The 17,093-nt window shown below is 39.5% G+C and overlaps 1 long non-coding RNA gene across 1 annotated transcript; it reads left to right on the top strand.

Moving 5' to 3' along the window:
* Positions 1-6,374: 6,374 nt before the first annotated feature.
* LOC108447007 lies at positions 6,375-13,628 on the top strand. Its single transcript, XR_001862364.1, has 3 exons — positions 6,375-11,049; positions 12,534-12,789; positions 13,531-13,628. It is a non-coding gene; the product is annotated as an uncharacterized LOC108447007 (long non-coding RNA).
* Positions 13,629-17,093: the final 3,465 nt, after the last annotated feature.

Here is a 17,093-nt window from a genome sequence, read left to right as displayed (position 1 = left end):
GCAGGAATATTCCACTGATTGCACTGTGTTGACAAAAAGGACTTGGCCCCTCAACACCTGCCTTGTCCTACAGCAATATTTTATAGGTTGTTTTTCTTCTGTAGCTTGTACAAAAGAGGAGAATGATCTGTAACCAAACCAAATACTAAGGAGTTTCATAATAATCAAGCTCCTACAATGGAAACATACACACAATAGTTACCGAAGCCTGAAATTCTGCTTCTATAGAGGGAAATAATTTGGTGACTTGTACACTGGCACATGCTGCAAGGCAAAGAAGACAGCTCTGATTCTTTAATAAATTACTCCTATGCCTTGAGTCACTGTCCTCTTCTCTGACATTTCATTACATTGGACTCAATATAAGGTTAATTGCTCCCATTTATCAAGTGTCTGCTGGCTTATAGATGTCCAAACATGGCCATTTTACATAATGAGAGATTTTTCAATTGCCTTGCAAGTAATCCAGAGACAGATTTGCATTTTAGCATGCTTGGAAACCATAAAAGGAGCTTTACACAGAATCAGATTGTTCAAATGCAGTCAAATGGCTGAATCCTCAGTTAGGATAATGTAACTCGCAATAATAATATAGCTCACCCAAATGTCAGGGGTTTTTCTGCACAGATCTATTACAGCCTTTGCACTTGTATTGGGTCTGGCAGAGGTGGATTTCATTTTCACACAGCAGCCCTCACGGTGCTGTGTTTTGCATTAGTGGCTGGAAAGGTGTTGACAACACAGCAGTGCCTTGGCTGCTGCCGAGCAGTGCTGGCACAGCACCAGCCTCTCTCTCCAGTTCCACCCCACACAGGCCAGGAGGCTGGGGGTGGGCAGGATCGTGGGAGGGGACACGGCTGGGACAGCCAACCCAAACTCACCAAAGGGGTATTCCACATCACAGGATGTCTGTCCAGGTACAAAACCTAAGGGAAAGGGGGAGGAAGGTGTGGCATTCATTGCTCATGGTGTTTGCCTTTTGGAGCATCTGCTAACATGTATTGAAACCCTGCTTCCCAGGAAGTGGCCAGACATCGCTTGCTGGTGGGAAGTAGAAAATAAAATCTTTCTAGGTTTTTTTTCCCCTTTGCTTGCACATGTGCAACATTCTCTTTTGCTTTATCAAACTGCCTTTATCTCAACCCATGAGAGATTTTTTTCCCATGTTATTTTCTTTCTGCTCCCACCCTGCTGAGGAGAGTCATAGGGAAGATTGGTGGGGTTCTGGGTCCCAAAGTCAATCCACCATATCACTGTCCCCTTGAAGCCCCAAAGTTCACCAAGTTTTTGAAGAATATTCTTAGTTTGAACCACGACGAGAGAAGTGGCTGCTGATTATCCACTGAGGACTTCATAACAGTCCATCTTTGGCAAAGAAACCTTTTTTTTTCTTTTTTTTTGAGAAAAAGTGTTGGTGATCCTTGGTATCTCCCTTTAAAACATTCATTGCAAATTCAAGGGGAGGATTTCTGTCAGCTGGTGTCTGTGATCACTTTTAAGGAATGGTGAAATGCAGTAGCCTTTTAAATATAAAAAAATATTTTTAGGGTGTTGTATACTTTTCTCCTGAAACATAAATGATACTTTGGAAGAATTAAGATTAGACTCTCTTCTTCAACAACACGAGAGATTGAATCATTTGAATAGTTAAGGTTGGAAGGAACATTTAAAAGTCATCTAGTTCAACTCACCCCTGGAACACACCTGAGCAGGGACGTTCTTCAACTAGATCAAGCTGCTCAGAGCTCTGTCCAACCTGATGACTTCTGAAATGGGCCAAAGCAAAAAAAGCAGGGGAGGCGTTCAGATTTTTGCCAGGAGAAAAAAGGAGGCGAATGGGACTTCATGCTTCTCAATCCCCAGAGAGGTGTTTATTAATTCTTATCTAAGGAGTACAAGCCACTGGAGTGGCCTAGACATAGCACAGAGCTGAGAATGCAGCAAGAAGACAACTTATCAAGATTTCACAGCCTTTTTAAAGGTAAATTACCCAATGAAAACTTAAAACACAAGGTATTTTCACTTTTTTACCAATGTCCAACAAGTTCCTAAATCACGTAGACAGGAACTGTGGAATTCTGTATCCAATCATCCCAAACCACTATTGCTGCAAAATATGGAGTTAGAGAAGAAGGAGAAAGAAGCTTTTAACTACAACTTATCCTCCATTTTTAGGTTTTCTACTTCTATCTATTTACTATGCAAATAGACCTAAAAACTCTAAATTTTTCACCCTGTGATAATCTCACATAGTATTCTATCACCTAATTCACACCATTGTAGATGCAAATTCTTCCCAGAGGCTAGGTAAATTTTCCCATGGACAAAGGTCAAAACCAGTACTATCCAGGGGGGTAAAACTCTTCAAAACAGGCAGAGAAATATTCTCTGCATTCCAGATTCCCACAAAGCAGTATTTGCGAAAATTTTACTGAGGACTGCATCTCTTTAACTGTCCCAATCCCATATAAAATATTATGTAGTGGAACAGTAAGCAATGAGTATTAGGTCATCTATTATAATTTTGCAAAATTCCATCTGTCAGTGCCAGCAGTCACCTGTTTTGAAGGCACAGACCTTCCAGAACCAGAGTTATATCTACCTGTTGCTAGCCATGAGACATAATGCTTTGTGGAGAGAAGCTGTGAGATAAGAGTGTACATGCACCCTGCATAGCTCTAAAGCAGCAAATAATTTACTTGCTCTTGCTTTCTCAAACAATCAGTCATTCATCTTCTTGAAGTGGGGAGTAGGTGCAAAAGAAACATTTGAAGTTAACTGACAGAGAAACTTTCTCTGCAGGCTGTAAATCTCATGGAGACTAATCTGTGGCACCAGTTCTGACGTTGCTAGATGTCTGCTGGCAAAAAGCAATAAAGAAGAATAGACTTTGCTACTATTCCCACATGAACAGACATAAGAAATGTGCCATTTGTTGCCCAGAGGAGAAAATGTCACAACTATGGCCATAATGCAGCTGCCTGGAAGAGTAGATCTCAAGTGTATACAGATGCTTCCACACTTGTCAGTTGCCAGTGTGGTGGGTTGATCCTGGCTGGATGCCAGGAGCCCACCCAAGCCACTCTATTACTTCCCTCCTCAAATGAAAAGGGGAGAGAAAGCAGAACCAAAGGCTCATGAGTCAAGATAAGGACAGGGAGAGAATCACTCACTAATTACCATCAGAGATAAAAGGCTTGAATTGGGGAAATTTGTTTAACTGATTGCCAATCAAACCAGAGTAAGATAATGAAAAATAAACTCAAATTTTAAACACCTTACCCCTATCCTTCCTTCCTTTCTGGGCTTAATTTCACTCCCTATTTTCTCCACCTCCTCCACTTCCTGGAAGCGCAAGAGGATGAAGAATGTAGGCTGAGGTCAGTTCTCCCCATCTCTTCCACTTCCTCCTCCTAACAGGAAGGACTTCTCACACTTGTTCACTGCTCCAGTGTAGGGTACCTCCCAAAGGAGACAGTTCTTCATGAATGTCTCACATGCTGCAGTTCATCATGAACTGTTCCAGTATGGGTCCTTTCCATGGGGTGCAGTCCTTCAGGAACAGATTGCCCCAGCATGGTTCCACCACAGGGTCACAAGTTCTGCCAGCAAACCTGCTCCAGCATGGGCTCCTTTCTCCACAGGGCCCCAGGCCCTGCCTGGAGCCTGCTCCACTGCTGACTTTCCACAGGCTCACAGCCTCCTTCAGGCACATCCACCTGCTCCAGCATGGATCTGCTGTAGTCTAGCACGAGGATGAAACAGCATTGCTAAAGGGAAGGCATGTTCTGCATCCACACTGCACCTTTCTTCTCCTCAACAACTCTTCTACCCACAGGCCACTAGAAAGCTGACTGACCACATGCACAGCAGCACAACAGTAGTGGCTGGGATTATGAATCTGCTTTCTGTCTGTCACAAAGAAGATTTTGAGAGGATTTTAGAGTGTGGCTGGATTGTGGACTACTACAGAGGTTCCTGGCACAGACTTTTCTACTGCTGACATAAGCATCATATGTGCAAGTCTCCGATGACTGAATCCAGCTTTGAGGAATAACTCTTGCCATAAAAATGAACTAGAAAGCATAGATATACTTATTTTTCAAAACTGCAACTTGTAAACTTCTTTAACACATTAACCAATTTGTTTATTATCACTCTTTCACTCATGAAATTATATTCCCTTATGAGCTGCCACTGCCTTTTACACTGATTTAATTAAAAAGTTAGTTTTTCAGTAAGTAAAATGGAAATTGTGGAAAATAAGGCCTTTGACTAGGTGGTTTAGTTTTCAAGCAGTTGTAAAAATATGTTACTAGGAAACTAGTGCGAAATATTTGTGTGTGTGTGTTAATTACGATTGGATCAAAACATCATATATTATTATCAAATACTTTTTAGCAATTTCCCTCTTTCCATTAATAATGTTTTTTCTTTCCTGCTTTCCAGTGTGCTGGAAAACTTTTCCAGATTATTTGGAGTACTTGACTGGAAAGTGACTACACAGACATCACATGTGATTCTTTAGGGTTGAACCAAGACCTGCTACCTCAGGTCTGTATCTGTAAACTGCAGCTGCATCTTAGAAGTCATGCATTCTTGTACTTCTCCTCCTAAGTATTCTTTCTATGGCTTGTGGATTTCCTTTAAGGTAAAGTACATAGATTTTAACTGTATTTCAACTCTACTCATTAGTACACTATGAATTATGTAACAAATGCCTGGCAAAATGATCACAAAAGGCAAAGCAAGTAGAAAATTACTTGTTAGTAAGAAACTTAAAAGAGAAAAGAGAAAAATTAACATCTGCTCATCTAGGCAAGGAAATAACTGGCCTTCTGTTAGACAGTAAACAGAACTTTGCCAGAGTGGTTACAGTACAAAGAAGTGACATTTTGGTTAATATTTAATAACAGCATGTCCTTAGGTATAGTCTTATTCTGTCCCATCTGCTGCTTGTCAGTTGTAATAATGTCAAACAAGGCCACTTCCAATGTAACACATCTCTCTGATTTGCATTTCTTACGCTTGCCATGTAATATAGGAATGCAAATGCCTCCATTGACCTTTCTTATTCTTTGATTCTGCCAGCTGGTAGATTTATATAGTACAGTGTAGCAGTTCTGCTCCTTGGTGAGCGACAAAATCTCCTCAGGTATTTTCTTCTGCCCATGTTCCGGTTTGGCCAAATTTAGAAATATATCCTCTGAGAGAAGGCATAACCACCCCTCCCCCCACCAGGTTCTGGAAAAAATAAATTTTCCTCGAAGGAAAGTGAAGAAGATAAAACTATTTATTTAACAAACACCCGGGAAAGGAAAATAATGTTAAATGGTAAAATCTTTCACTGTGGAGGAAAAACCTGGGAAAGCGTTAGAGTCCTCCCTTTGGTCTACTCGGAGCTGGGGCTTGGCCCAGGGCCAGGCCCTCTGTGCCCAGTGGAAATTCCTCCCGATGTGCTCTGAGGTTGAAAGCAGTCCAGTAGAAAAGGGAGAAAATCCGGAATTCCAGAGAAGGAAAAAAAGCAAAGTCCAACTCTCAGTCTCTCTCCGGAGAACGAGAAACTGAAAACAACTGGCCAAAAGCTGACTGGAAAACAGCAAGCCGGGTGCTCCCTCGCTCCCCTGCCGCAGCTGGGGGGGAAAAAACCTGCTATCTTTATATGACCTTGAACGAGCTGCAAACTGCTTTGAGAAAGTTTTGCTCAGTTTTTTCCTCTTCCCCCTCTCAGGCTCAGTTTAGAGGCATAGAATGGCATAAAAATTAATTTCTGGGCATAGGCAGCGATATGGGATACACATCATAACGTCACCCCAAGACAGCCCACCATTCTGTTTACGGACCAGAACACTGTTTCTTGCCTTTGTGATCGCATGTACTGCGTGGCTTTAGCTCATGTGTTAATATAAGCTACCCCAGCTCAGCAGTGAGTGCCATAGTTGGCTAACAATTAGCTCGCTCAGGAAGGACAGACTGTCAGAGAGGCAGAGAGGAAAACAGCCAGTGAAATCATCTCTGTCCTGTATATTGGGCAGATTTCCAGCTGCTTGAAAAATGCAGCATGTGTGTTCATCCAGCTGATAACTTGAACTGGAATAATTCGCTTCTAAAATGAAAACCTGGCTGCCTTTTGTATTAGTCAAGTGTAAATTAATTGGAGGATTAATAATGAATGAAAATATGACCTCATTATATATATGTGAAATATTTACATCGCAGATTTAAAATTCTGAGTATTTTCTTTAGTTTTTAATAAAACTCATATTTTTTTCTGAAAAAATTCCACAAAATCATAGACAGTCATCTCACTGCCAGCTATCTTCTGAATGCAAGCACAAACTTTTACAATACTTTACCACTAAGTCAGCATGAGAGAAAAATAGCAAGTACATTGAAATGCATTAAATAAAATCACAGTAAATATTATGTAAAATAAGCATTGATCTTGTGGTTGTGACAGACACACTTGACCCCCAGCCATGCCTTTGACTAAGGAGCAACAGGCCTCATGCCCTGAGGTGAATCTGCATGCTGTTAAGCTCCTGGCTCATGTATAAAGGAGTGAAAATGCCTCAGAAAAATATTTCCAGACATGGCTTCAAAACCCAAAAGTACAAGATAAGTAAAGCACAGAACAAGATGGTACAGCTGAAATGAAGACATCTGTCTTGTCTTTTTTACTGACTAGCAGCCAACTACTTCACTCTGTAAATGTTACCATCAGGATGGGCCCAATTTGAGCTCTCCCTGAACTGCAGCTGAACTGCAGCTGAACTGCATGCCAAGTGACTCCCCTCTTCAGTAGGGATGCCTCATGAGGTTTGAAAGTCCTTGCCTGAGACTAGGATATCCTTTCTTACCCATGGTGGAGAGATCCCTTACATTTGACAGATCCCTGGTAAGTGACGGAAATAATGCTGATTTAATAGTAATGAAACGCTACTAATCCATGTAGCTACTCAGTATTATTACTGGTATTATAAACATTGCATAGGTTAATTCCACTGCGCATAAACCCAACACTAAGACTGGACTTAGCCATCCCTAGGATTCATAAGGAGTTTAGAAAGGAAGGTGGCCTGTTCTGTACCTTGTGGCTTAACAAGGGGGTCTCCCTTATTCTTTGTGTCTCTGGTCTCTGTGTGACCTGTTCTTACTCAATTCACTTATATTTTAGTAAAAACATTTTTTTGCTTCCTGATAGATGTTCTAGTGTAATACTGTATGCTTCTTGTTCCTTCAGCTCAGCAGTGTTAAAAATGCTGGAGATGACTAGTACCAACAAGCAGCCTGTACTTTGAACTGCTCAGTAAATAGTCCTCAGTGGCATTTGTTCTCCCCTGATTTAAGTGATTTGCAGCTCTTTGAACCATCAAAGGAAAAATACACTTGCAAATACAGATTTCTAAAATGATGTCAAATCTCTAAAATCCTGTCAACATGATAGTTCTCTGATTATCACAGATGGTGTTCATCTCTCCCACGAAACTCTGAGGAAGTTGTAGGTGCTTCTCTTCTCCTTAGATTACCTCTGATGAGCAGTGTAGTGTTATCCAAGTTGCATCAGCCCTCTGGGATAGCCAGATAGCTACTGACATAGCTACTAGCCAGATTTACTACTGAGAACTGCTTTTCAATGCGATTCTAGCTATTTTTTTGGTCCAAAGTCAGGTTTTAATAAATGGTATTTTCTTCTTTTTTTTTTCTTTTGCACTTTTTAAAATATCACTTATTCATACATAATGTAGATAGCTGTAAGGACCAAGGAACTGTCTCTACCACAGAGGCAGAGAGAAATAAAATAGAAAATACTGGTGAGTATCTACCGCAACTGTAGAAGAAACTTAAGCATTCGATCCATACATTCTTGTAGGAAATGAACAATGAACTAGATAAAGGCAACAGTTTTAACTTAATTTATAGGGAGATTAATGTAATATAGAGTCATTCCTCTAATAGTAACAAAAAAATTAATTTTTGAAAAATTTTGTTTAACAAGTCACTCTTACTGGATGTCATGGTAAAGAAGTGCTTTTAATTGGAATTATGTTGCTGTACATAAAAGGAAATTAAAAATAAACTCAATTGTGAGAATTACAGCATTCTAATTATTGCTGAAATAGATTCATATTCATCTTCACAGATTTTAATCAGCTTTTTTCCCTGTTAGAACTAATTTTTCTGGGAGAACATTTTACTCTTTTGGGGGGTGAGTTAGAAGATGTTTAGACATATCAACAAACTAAAAGCATAGAATACCACAATTAATCTCATTAAACTTGTGTCTTAGAGTATTGGAGCATGACTGGATGATTAAAGGAAAGAAGATGAGGTAAAGTTTGGATATTTATCTAATCAAGGGTAACCGTTTAGCCCAATGTCTGTGTTAGTTCAGTCTTTATGTAGTATGATAAGAGTTAGTGTCCTCCAAATGTATTGCTACAGGCAATATTTCTTATTACTGTAGTATGTGTAACCCCTCTTAAATTGTACAGAAAGAGATTTAATCTTCTGATAACTGTGTTTGTATTCAGGCTTTATTTTGGAAAACATACATAGCTCACAAAACAAACATGCATATGATCAATAATCACTGTCACACAAGTTTTCTGGAGGCTGAAAAGGTGTGTTTGTTCCTTTGTTTCCTACACTTATTTATTAAGCACTGGAAATGGGCTACTTTTAGAGACCACATACTGGGCCAAAGGATTTAATACCAAATGCAGTTCTTACAATAATAAACTCTTATTAAAATCAAAGTTTATTTCTTATTGAGAAGAGTGCCCTAGAAGTCTTTATTCACTATTTTTATCACTATTAAAAAGTTCTGCAAAATTCAGTAAGTGTTCTAGTGCATGATAGGATAACTTATTCTCTTCCTTGATATAAAACCTATCTCAAGAAAGATGTAGTCAAAAGACATGAGCAGGATTTATTATAAATTAGAGTCATAATGGGCATTGCTTTGCAGGAAAACAAACTCACCTTGCTCCTGTGATCTTAAAAATTTTCACAAGTCATTTGGTTAGGAAGATGCAGCCTCTCATGCACAGCCTTAGAAGTCAGGCTAAGGAAAAATCACAACTCACTAGTATAGTTACATATTTTAAAGTCATGATTTACCTTGTCTACTGTATTTGATAGAAAATGGTCTTCTGGTAGAGGTGCTTGACTAAAGCTGACTCAAATTAGGCACTGATTGACATTTCTTTATTTAGTTGTCTGTAAGCCTCCGGAGAACCACGGACTGTGGCTGTAAACCAATGAGATTGTGTCAGATACCATCACTAGGAGCATCAGACAGCTGGTGAAAATTCTCAACAGGCTCAGACCAGCTGCTGAATCCAGGTTAAAAAGGATTGGTATGATGTCTGATACATATGATCAAAGTGAGAAAGGATGTAAGTGTTTCTGTTCTCTGCTGGTGGTCGTGATTTGGATATAGTGTTCATTCAGAAAGAAAATCTCAGGGCAAATAGTCAAACCTGGTGAAGCTGGCAAGAGCAAAGGTATACATGTAAGCTGGCAGGAATCTTGAGAGGTTTTCCCTGTTTCAAAACTGGCCAGTATGTTTGGAAAGGGCACCTGCTCTAAAAAAAACAAAGGGCTGTGAACACATTAGTGTTGTCATGATACAATGCTGCAAATATCACCTTTTAAGAGTTAAGTTTAAGAGTAGAAGAGTAGCTATTTTTTCCTATTTCCTTCTATTCCTCTCTTCAAGTTTATTATTATTTTTGCCTTTTACAGTTTTGGTAACAGAAAAAAAATGAATGTGGTACTGCTAAAAGCTTTTGGGTGCAGGCTGAATTGACTCAACTGGAAGGATGTAGGACAGAGAAAATAGATTTATTAGATATTTATTAAATTTCTTTACAGGTGCTTCCAGAACTTGCTACAGAGAATTAGTCCAGTAGAAATATGATGATGTGTTAGAGGATTTCATTCCACTTTTGGCTCTGTCAGTGAGCTGCTATATGACTTTAAATCAAATTATTTCTTCAATTTTTCTCACTCCAAACTCTCTCATCTCCTTCTGCTAAGATTCCACATTTTATTGAAACTTTCTCTTGAAAGCTTTCTTTGCAACAGTGGTCTCAAATGGAGTCTCCTCTCAGTGGTAGTCTGAAAAATTCTCTAGAATAAAGTCAGAAACCTGGGAGAAGAGTGTCCTGGTTTCAGCTAGTTTCCTACATGGCAAGTTCTTAATTCAGTTTCTCCCCTAGCCGAAAGTGTTTATTCACTTTGTTATTTTAGAACTTTCAAAAGAGCTAAGGCACTAATAGGTGAAATAAATGGTGTACAATATTACACTCTGTTTTCCCCCACTCCCATGTTCCCCAGATCAGTGAGCAATATGTAAAAGCACAAAAAGACAGCAGGCTCATTTAAAAACCTATAGCACAATGTTCTAGAGGGAGCTTATTGGTATGTTGCCTTAAAGGCATTTAGCCAACAAAATACACTATACAAACCATTCAAGTTAGTCAGCACCCACAACGATTTGACTCTTACTTCTAAGATTGTTAAAATTATTAAATTGACATTTTGGATGGAAAAAAGTTCATTTATTCCTGAGGAAGCAGACTCCCAGGAAGCATCCAGCTGCCTCATACAATGGAAGGCTAAGACTGTGCAGCTAGGTTTCCAAAGTGACTAAGAATTTTACAAGGCCTGGATGATCAACTTGAAACACTTTGGCCCAAGCCCTGAACGCTGCATCCCAGTCTGCAATTTCTGGGAGCTGAGAGATTCTGTATCTGACAACTGATCACACCGTTATCTCTAGTTGGTTTTTACGTCATTATATATAGTTCATCTTTCATATTCATTTTGGCTAAATGCATTCCCTCTCTGAGATTTGTTTTAGCCACATCCAGCACAGAAACAGAAGTCCTTTAGATGCTTTGAAAGTTGATCTGCCTTTAGCTTACCTGACATTTCCAGGACTGGGTGGAAAGAGGTGAGAATCAGCTACTCTTCAGTGGCTACATGTGATCACAGTCCCTTTCTTCTCTTGGAGAAGTGCTCTGCCAATAGAAAGTAAAGGTAGGTAACTCGTGTAAACTCTCACAGCTAGTTATTATAGCTAGAAATCATTTGTATGCCCCAGAGAAAGCAAATTGATAACGAAGTGGGGAGCTGCTCCCTGACAGTATCTGATATCTTCCACTTCCTGTAAAGTTCAGGGTCCCAGATGATGAGAAATACTACTGTATACAGTGAGATTTTTCTTTACATTTAAGAAGATGAAAATTGCACAACTAATTGAATTCTGCTAATAGCCCTAATAATCCTCTGTGAAAGAACTCGAAAATATATTACTCAATGCCTATACAAATTGGCTTGTTGGGAGCTGTTCTTTCTGCTTGACCACTGCTACTTTGGTCTAGCAATTCTTTCAAAACCAGAGGGCTTGTTATTAGCAATGGCCAGCCATTGCTGTTAGGTAATTTCCCTTAATTTTCTATACTTGCTTTGTTCCATTATATACTCCATATTTTCCTCATGTTAAGTAATTTTGCACAAAATAACTGTAGAGTGATGTGTGAATATGAAGATGATGAATTCAATTTCAGAAGAAAATACTGTCACAGACAGTAGTACACCTGGCTACTCTGAAGTTGTAGAGAGAAGAGATCAAGCATGAGATAAAGTTACAATGGTGTAATGAACTACTGCTGGAATCATTGGGTACACTACAAATGACTGTGTGCAGACACACAGTCTGATGAACAAAATTTATTAAGTGAATCTACTCTGAAGTTAGGTTATTACTCCACTCTGACATTTCTGATTTAATTGCTTTACTGCTGGTGAACTTCTCCTGTTCACTTTCTGCCCAACAAACTACTAATAAATTTTTACTAAATGTGTAATTCAGGACTGAAAGGAACGAAGTTGGAATGACTGCTTATCGGAAAACAATACCGAGGTTTATGTGAAAATGAATTTAGGAATGTTTCTGAGGAAATTTTCTACCTGCAGAAAAGCAAACAAACAAAAAATCCCAAAACAAAACAAAAACCCCTAAAACCTCAAACCAACCAATCAACCAACCAAGCAAAAACCAAAACCAAAACCAAAACCAAACCAAACAAAAAACAAACAAACAAACAAACGAAATAACAACAAGACAAAGCTTTGTATTGTTCAGTTGCAAGTAGTCAGGACACTTACCTAAGGCTTGGCTGCTCAGATTACAGTTCTAACTTTACCTGACTTAGAGGTGATGAGTGGTCAGGCCTGCAGAATCACACCATCTGTCTCACTAAGGACCTTAGCAACTCATCTGTTAGGGACAGATTTTGACCTTAATACTGTCTCAGCTGTAATACATACTGTGCATAAGACTGCAAGAATTAGTATGTTAACTAGGACACAGCGACCTAAAATCAAGTCCTTGCTATTTTCAAGTTCCCTCCAACATTTCAGGACGTGTAATTGATCTTTACTATATCCCAGTAACACTTTGGCAGATCAGATGACTCTTCAGATTTAGGATGAGCTACTTTCTTGTGTGTATTTTACAGGCATGTGCTAAGCCAGAGAACATGGCTGATCCAAGTTCTACGATTCTCTGTCTCTAGTCATCTTCCTCTCCAGCTTCTGCCCCTAGTGATATGACAGAAAGAAGAACAGAGTGGACAGCCTAATGGGGACAGAACAAGAAATCATTGGTACTTCTATTCAGCACAGGCAAGGATTACCTTCTTCAGGCTGAGTTAAATATCAAATGCTGACATATCCAAAGACACCTGCATTATAGAAGACTACTACAATTGCCAGGTAATTCATTAGATTAATCTCTCTTTAAAACCAACTAGGAATTCCACATCTGATGTAAAAAATCTTTGCCAACTAACATTTTATTAGCAACAGCACATTTCTGGGGAAAAAATGCAGGTTGGCAAGCAATGCTTTTCCAAAACTACTCTGAAAAGCTCTCAACTCATTCTAGGAAGTGCCTGAGCTTTCGTCGAAGATTTTGCTATTTATCACTCTCAGTATTTCCAAGCATAAACATACAAGACATATATCAGTGTACCTCCAAGTTTGAGCAGCTGAAGACATTATTTTTTCTGTAGCTTAAATACATTGTCCGTAAGATGAAATATACCAAATAACTGGATCTCAAAAGTAGTTAGGCAAGTAGGAATATTTCAATATTATCAGCCACATGACACCTTAAATTTGGTCTAAGAATATTGTACTTCTGGCCTGTGATTCATCAGCTGGCACTTGAAAGGGGGATTTAAAAAAACCTCCTTGTGACATCATGTCATCTTGCTGGTATAACCACAAGGGGTTTTTTTAAGGTTTTTTACTTTAATTTTTGCTAGTATCTTTTCACAACTGAACGAATAAAAAAGTTATTTTCCTTAGTTTGGCACCTGTTTTTTGGTAGGATATTATTTTCTGGTGCTTATAGGAACAGTAACTGAAGCAAAATTAAATAAAGCTAAATATAAACCCTTTCATCATACATAGAGAGTTTAGACTTTTCTATGTGCCTTTTTGTCTTTCTAGTTGATTTCTTTTTCACTTGGAAGTGAAAGTAAGAAGCTAAGCATCTGAGTTTGCAAGCCAAGGGGAATCTGGACGCAATAAAGTTCCTTTGCCGAAGACTCCAGTGTCTTCTGAGGAATTCAGTCCAAGTGTTTCACGAAGCTCAGGTGTTGCAGTGTGTCATCAACACCAGCGGGCCAGCTGGCCCAGGGACAAAACAGGTCTGCTGGTAGGACAGCCCCTAAGTCCTGAACCGCCCCCAACGTTGTGGTGACCACAAGGAGCCTTCCCACAATGTTTTATTATGTTAATGTATGCTGTTTCTGTACTCTGGATTGGCCTGTTGGTCCCCACCCCTTTATACCTTGTGTGGTCCCCCTCTAGAAAGTTCTTCCCTCTGGGTTCTCCCAATAGTTTCTGTTCTCCTGCCCACCCCTCCTACTTCCCCATTGGTTGTTTTACCTTTGTTCCACCCTCACTCTGCCTCCTTGCCCTCAAACCATTGGTTCTAATGTTTCCCTGCTGCTACCGGCCCCGTATATAAACCTACACCTCCTCCTCTACTTTGTCTTTTGTTCCTGGGCCCTCTATCTGTGGAATTAACTCTTGTTGCTGGAACCCCATGCAAAAGACCCTTTTCACCTCTGTTCCACTGATCGCCGCCTTTTGGACGTGTGATTGAGTGGCTGGAGCACAAAGGGTGCATGTGCCTGTGCCTGCATTTGGCCTCAGAGCCAAAGCGGCTCCCTCTTTCTGGGGACGCTTTTGGGAAGGTCGTGGCACTTCACCACCTCTGCACACTGCGGCGCTCAGGTGCCACATTAGTGCCATAGAGCTGACTGTCTTGGGGAGGCATATGCTCCGGCTGCTTCCCAGCCCCAGCCTTGCTTGTTTATGATCAGCTCAGATTTCTCTTCAAGTGGGTGTGCCCAGAAACCTTTGCCATAGAAAGAGCTTGTGTGAGGCAATGCTATTATTGGATACCAGCGTCCGTCAGGCACACACTCGTCTCACACAATTTTTAGTTAAATATGGAAGCAACATCTTGTCGGCTGCCTATGGAGATGTTCTTTCTTTTAGTAGCCTTCTCATATTAGTGTGACTGGTTTTGTTTGCAGCTTGTATTCTCATTTGGCAGTTGTACAGCATTATCTATGCTTGAAACATACTGCTGTGAATCAGCACTAAGTGATTCAAGGCAGTTGTTGGATGTTCAGTTGACTACCCCTGACATTGTTATGTGCTGATTATATTGCATATTCCTAGTATTATATTCTCTCATAGAACATTGATGTTTCAAAAGGCATGCTCTGCATTCCAGACAGACATCCTATCAAGCATCATTCAGTTCTAACAGTGTGTGCATCTCCTGGTGTTCATGACGGTTTTGTAAGATTCCCTCCAGACATGAAAAGTACTTTGAAAGTTTCACCTACAGCATAGTCTTACAAGCCTTCTTTATAGCCTCTACACCTCTCTTCCTTCAAGACACTGATCCTTTTCCAAGGTAGTATTGATGAGTGCTAAACTTCTCAGAACAGCAAGCACAAACAAGCTGCTGTACACACAATCCAAGTCACATGAATTCCTCAGGAACAGGACTGCAAGACTGTTGGATGTTATTCACAACCAACTATTTTATTTTCACTAGATCAGCACTTCCTAAGACTGTTGAAGTAACTCTAACATTCCTGGCATCACGCTATTTGGTCACTGTTTTTGCTGTGTCACTGAGGATAACTCGGGGTTAGTGTGAAAAGTTCAAAGTTGTAGGGTTCAAGTGAGCTGTTCTCCATATCCCATTCTTAGGAGCTTGGTTACTAAACAGTGGCTTAGGCTTTCTGCATAGGTTTCCTATACTATTGAGGTTAATGAAGTGGGTGGAGAGAGTAGGATAGAAAGAATGGTGTTTTAATTATGATAGGGACTGATAAGTGCAGACATGCTGTGGGTATTTTGGAAAACAAGCTAGGATGTTGCAACACCAGGCTAGTAATTGCATAAGCACACTTGCAGTTAGTTGTTTTAGAGAATTGTATCTTCCCCTTCCCTCTCCTTTCCCCTTCCCCTTCCCTTCCCCTTTCCCTTTCCCTTGCACTTCCCTTTCCCCTTCCCTTTCCAGATAAAATGTCATTATCCAGTACTATGTCTTATGTCTAGAAACAGTTTCGTGCAGTGCTGCTGCTTTCATTACTGGTAATTATTCCCTGCATTTGGAGGCAGAGGTGGGAGGATTATGAATTTCTAATCCATACCAAGTTTTGCTAACTGCTAGTGATACCTGTCCGGTAAATTATGTGCTTTTCAGCTATTTGGATTGTCTATCATTTCACATCTATATAATATTCTGGGTCAAAGTTAGCCTGACCAAATGGCCAGTGGATTTTAAATTAATGTTTTTGTACACTACCCAGAGCTATCTTTCCTATCTGCCATCAGCTGCAAAGTTCACACACCTCTGTGTGTGTGATCATATATCTTACCCACAAGTATTCACTGCACTGTTTTGTGACTCAGACAGCATTTACTTTCTCTGCAGAAGTCTTGTAAACATACTGCTACTCTAATAAGAAGAATCACACAAAATCGGTATTTCTTAATGTGGTTGTGGAAAAAATGTATGAACAGAGACTTTTCAAAGGACAGATGTAGACTATAATTTTAATATCAGCAACAATTCTATAGCTAGTTTCTCAAAATAGCACATAACTAGCATCAAGCAGCAGCACAAAAACCCCATTAAGTTCAATCCACTGCTTAGAATGGATAACAGGAATAAAAAGGGGCTAAAAGCATTAAGATTGAAGCATTAGCATTTAGAATTAAAGCATTACCATTTAAGCATTATTCCTTAAAAGAGAGAAAATAAAAGGATTGTATTAATATCTGAAATTGTTTCCACTTTTTATTTAAAAACTTAGTAACGTAATTATAATGTTTAATTAGAAACAATGATATGTCTCTTCAACACGGTGTTACCAGGTCATTTGCTACCTGCCTTTCTCAAAGATTTGTTTTTAAAGGAACACTGCCAACACGTGGATATACTTTCAGTGAAATAAACACACCACTGAAAAATTCACTACAGGCAAGTGGAAAGAACTCTAGTTTCTGAATATATACTTGAATTAGAGCTCAAACACCTTGGCAAGACTTTATACTTTCTTGTTGTCTTGAGATGCTGTAAGTTAGATCACCATGGCTTAATAAATGCCACTGGCATGTGCACCTTGTTTAGCATAGGGTATGTTCTCTACCCTGTTACATATGCTATCTGACTGAAGGCTACATTTTTGTAGCAAGTAAAAGGTCTACAGCTTTCTAAATAATTCAAGACTATGACAGATCATCACTAAAGTACACTATTTACTACAGAAGTGTTATGCACACTGTTTTCTCACATTTTTCTTTTATAATCTTTTTAATAGGTGCAAGGGGTTTTGCCCTCATTGCCCTGTGCAAATAGAATCAAATTAGGGATGTCAACACCGAACACTTCAGAGAAGTATATGTAATAATATGGATGTGTTACAATGACCATTCCACTACGCCTTGTGCTTGCTTCTGCTTTATGGAAGATCGAG

The sequence above is a fragment of the Corvus brachyrhynchos genome, unplaced genomic scaffold (assembly GCF_000691975.1).
Source record: "Corvus brachyrhynchos isolate BGI_N302 unplaced genomic scaffold, ASM69197v1 scaffold22, whole genome shotgun sequence".
Lineage (NCBI taxonomy): Eukaryota > Metazoa > Chordata > Aves > Passeriformes > Corvidae > Corvus > Corvus brachyrhynchos.
The sequence above is the reverse complement of the archived record's forward strand: the minus strand, read 5'-3'. Positions and strand labels throughout refer to the sequence as shown.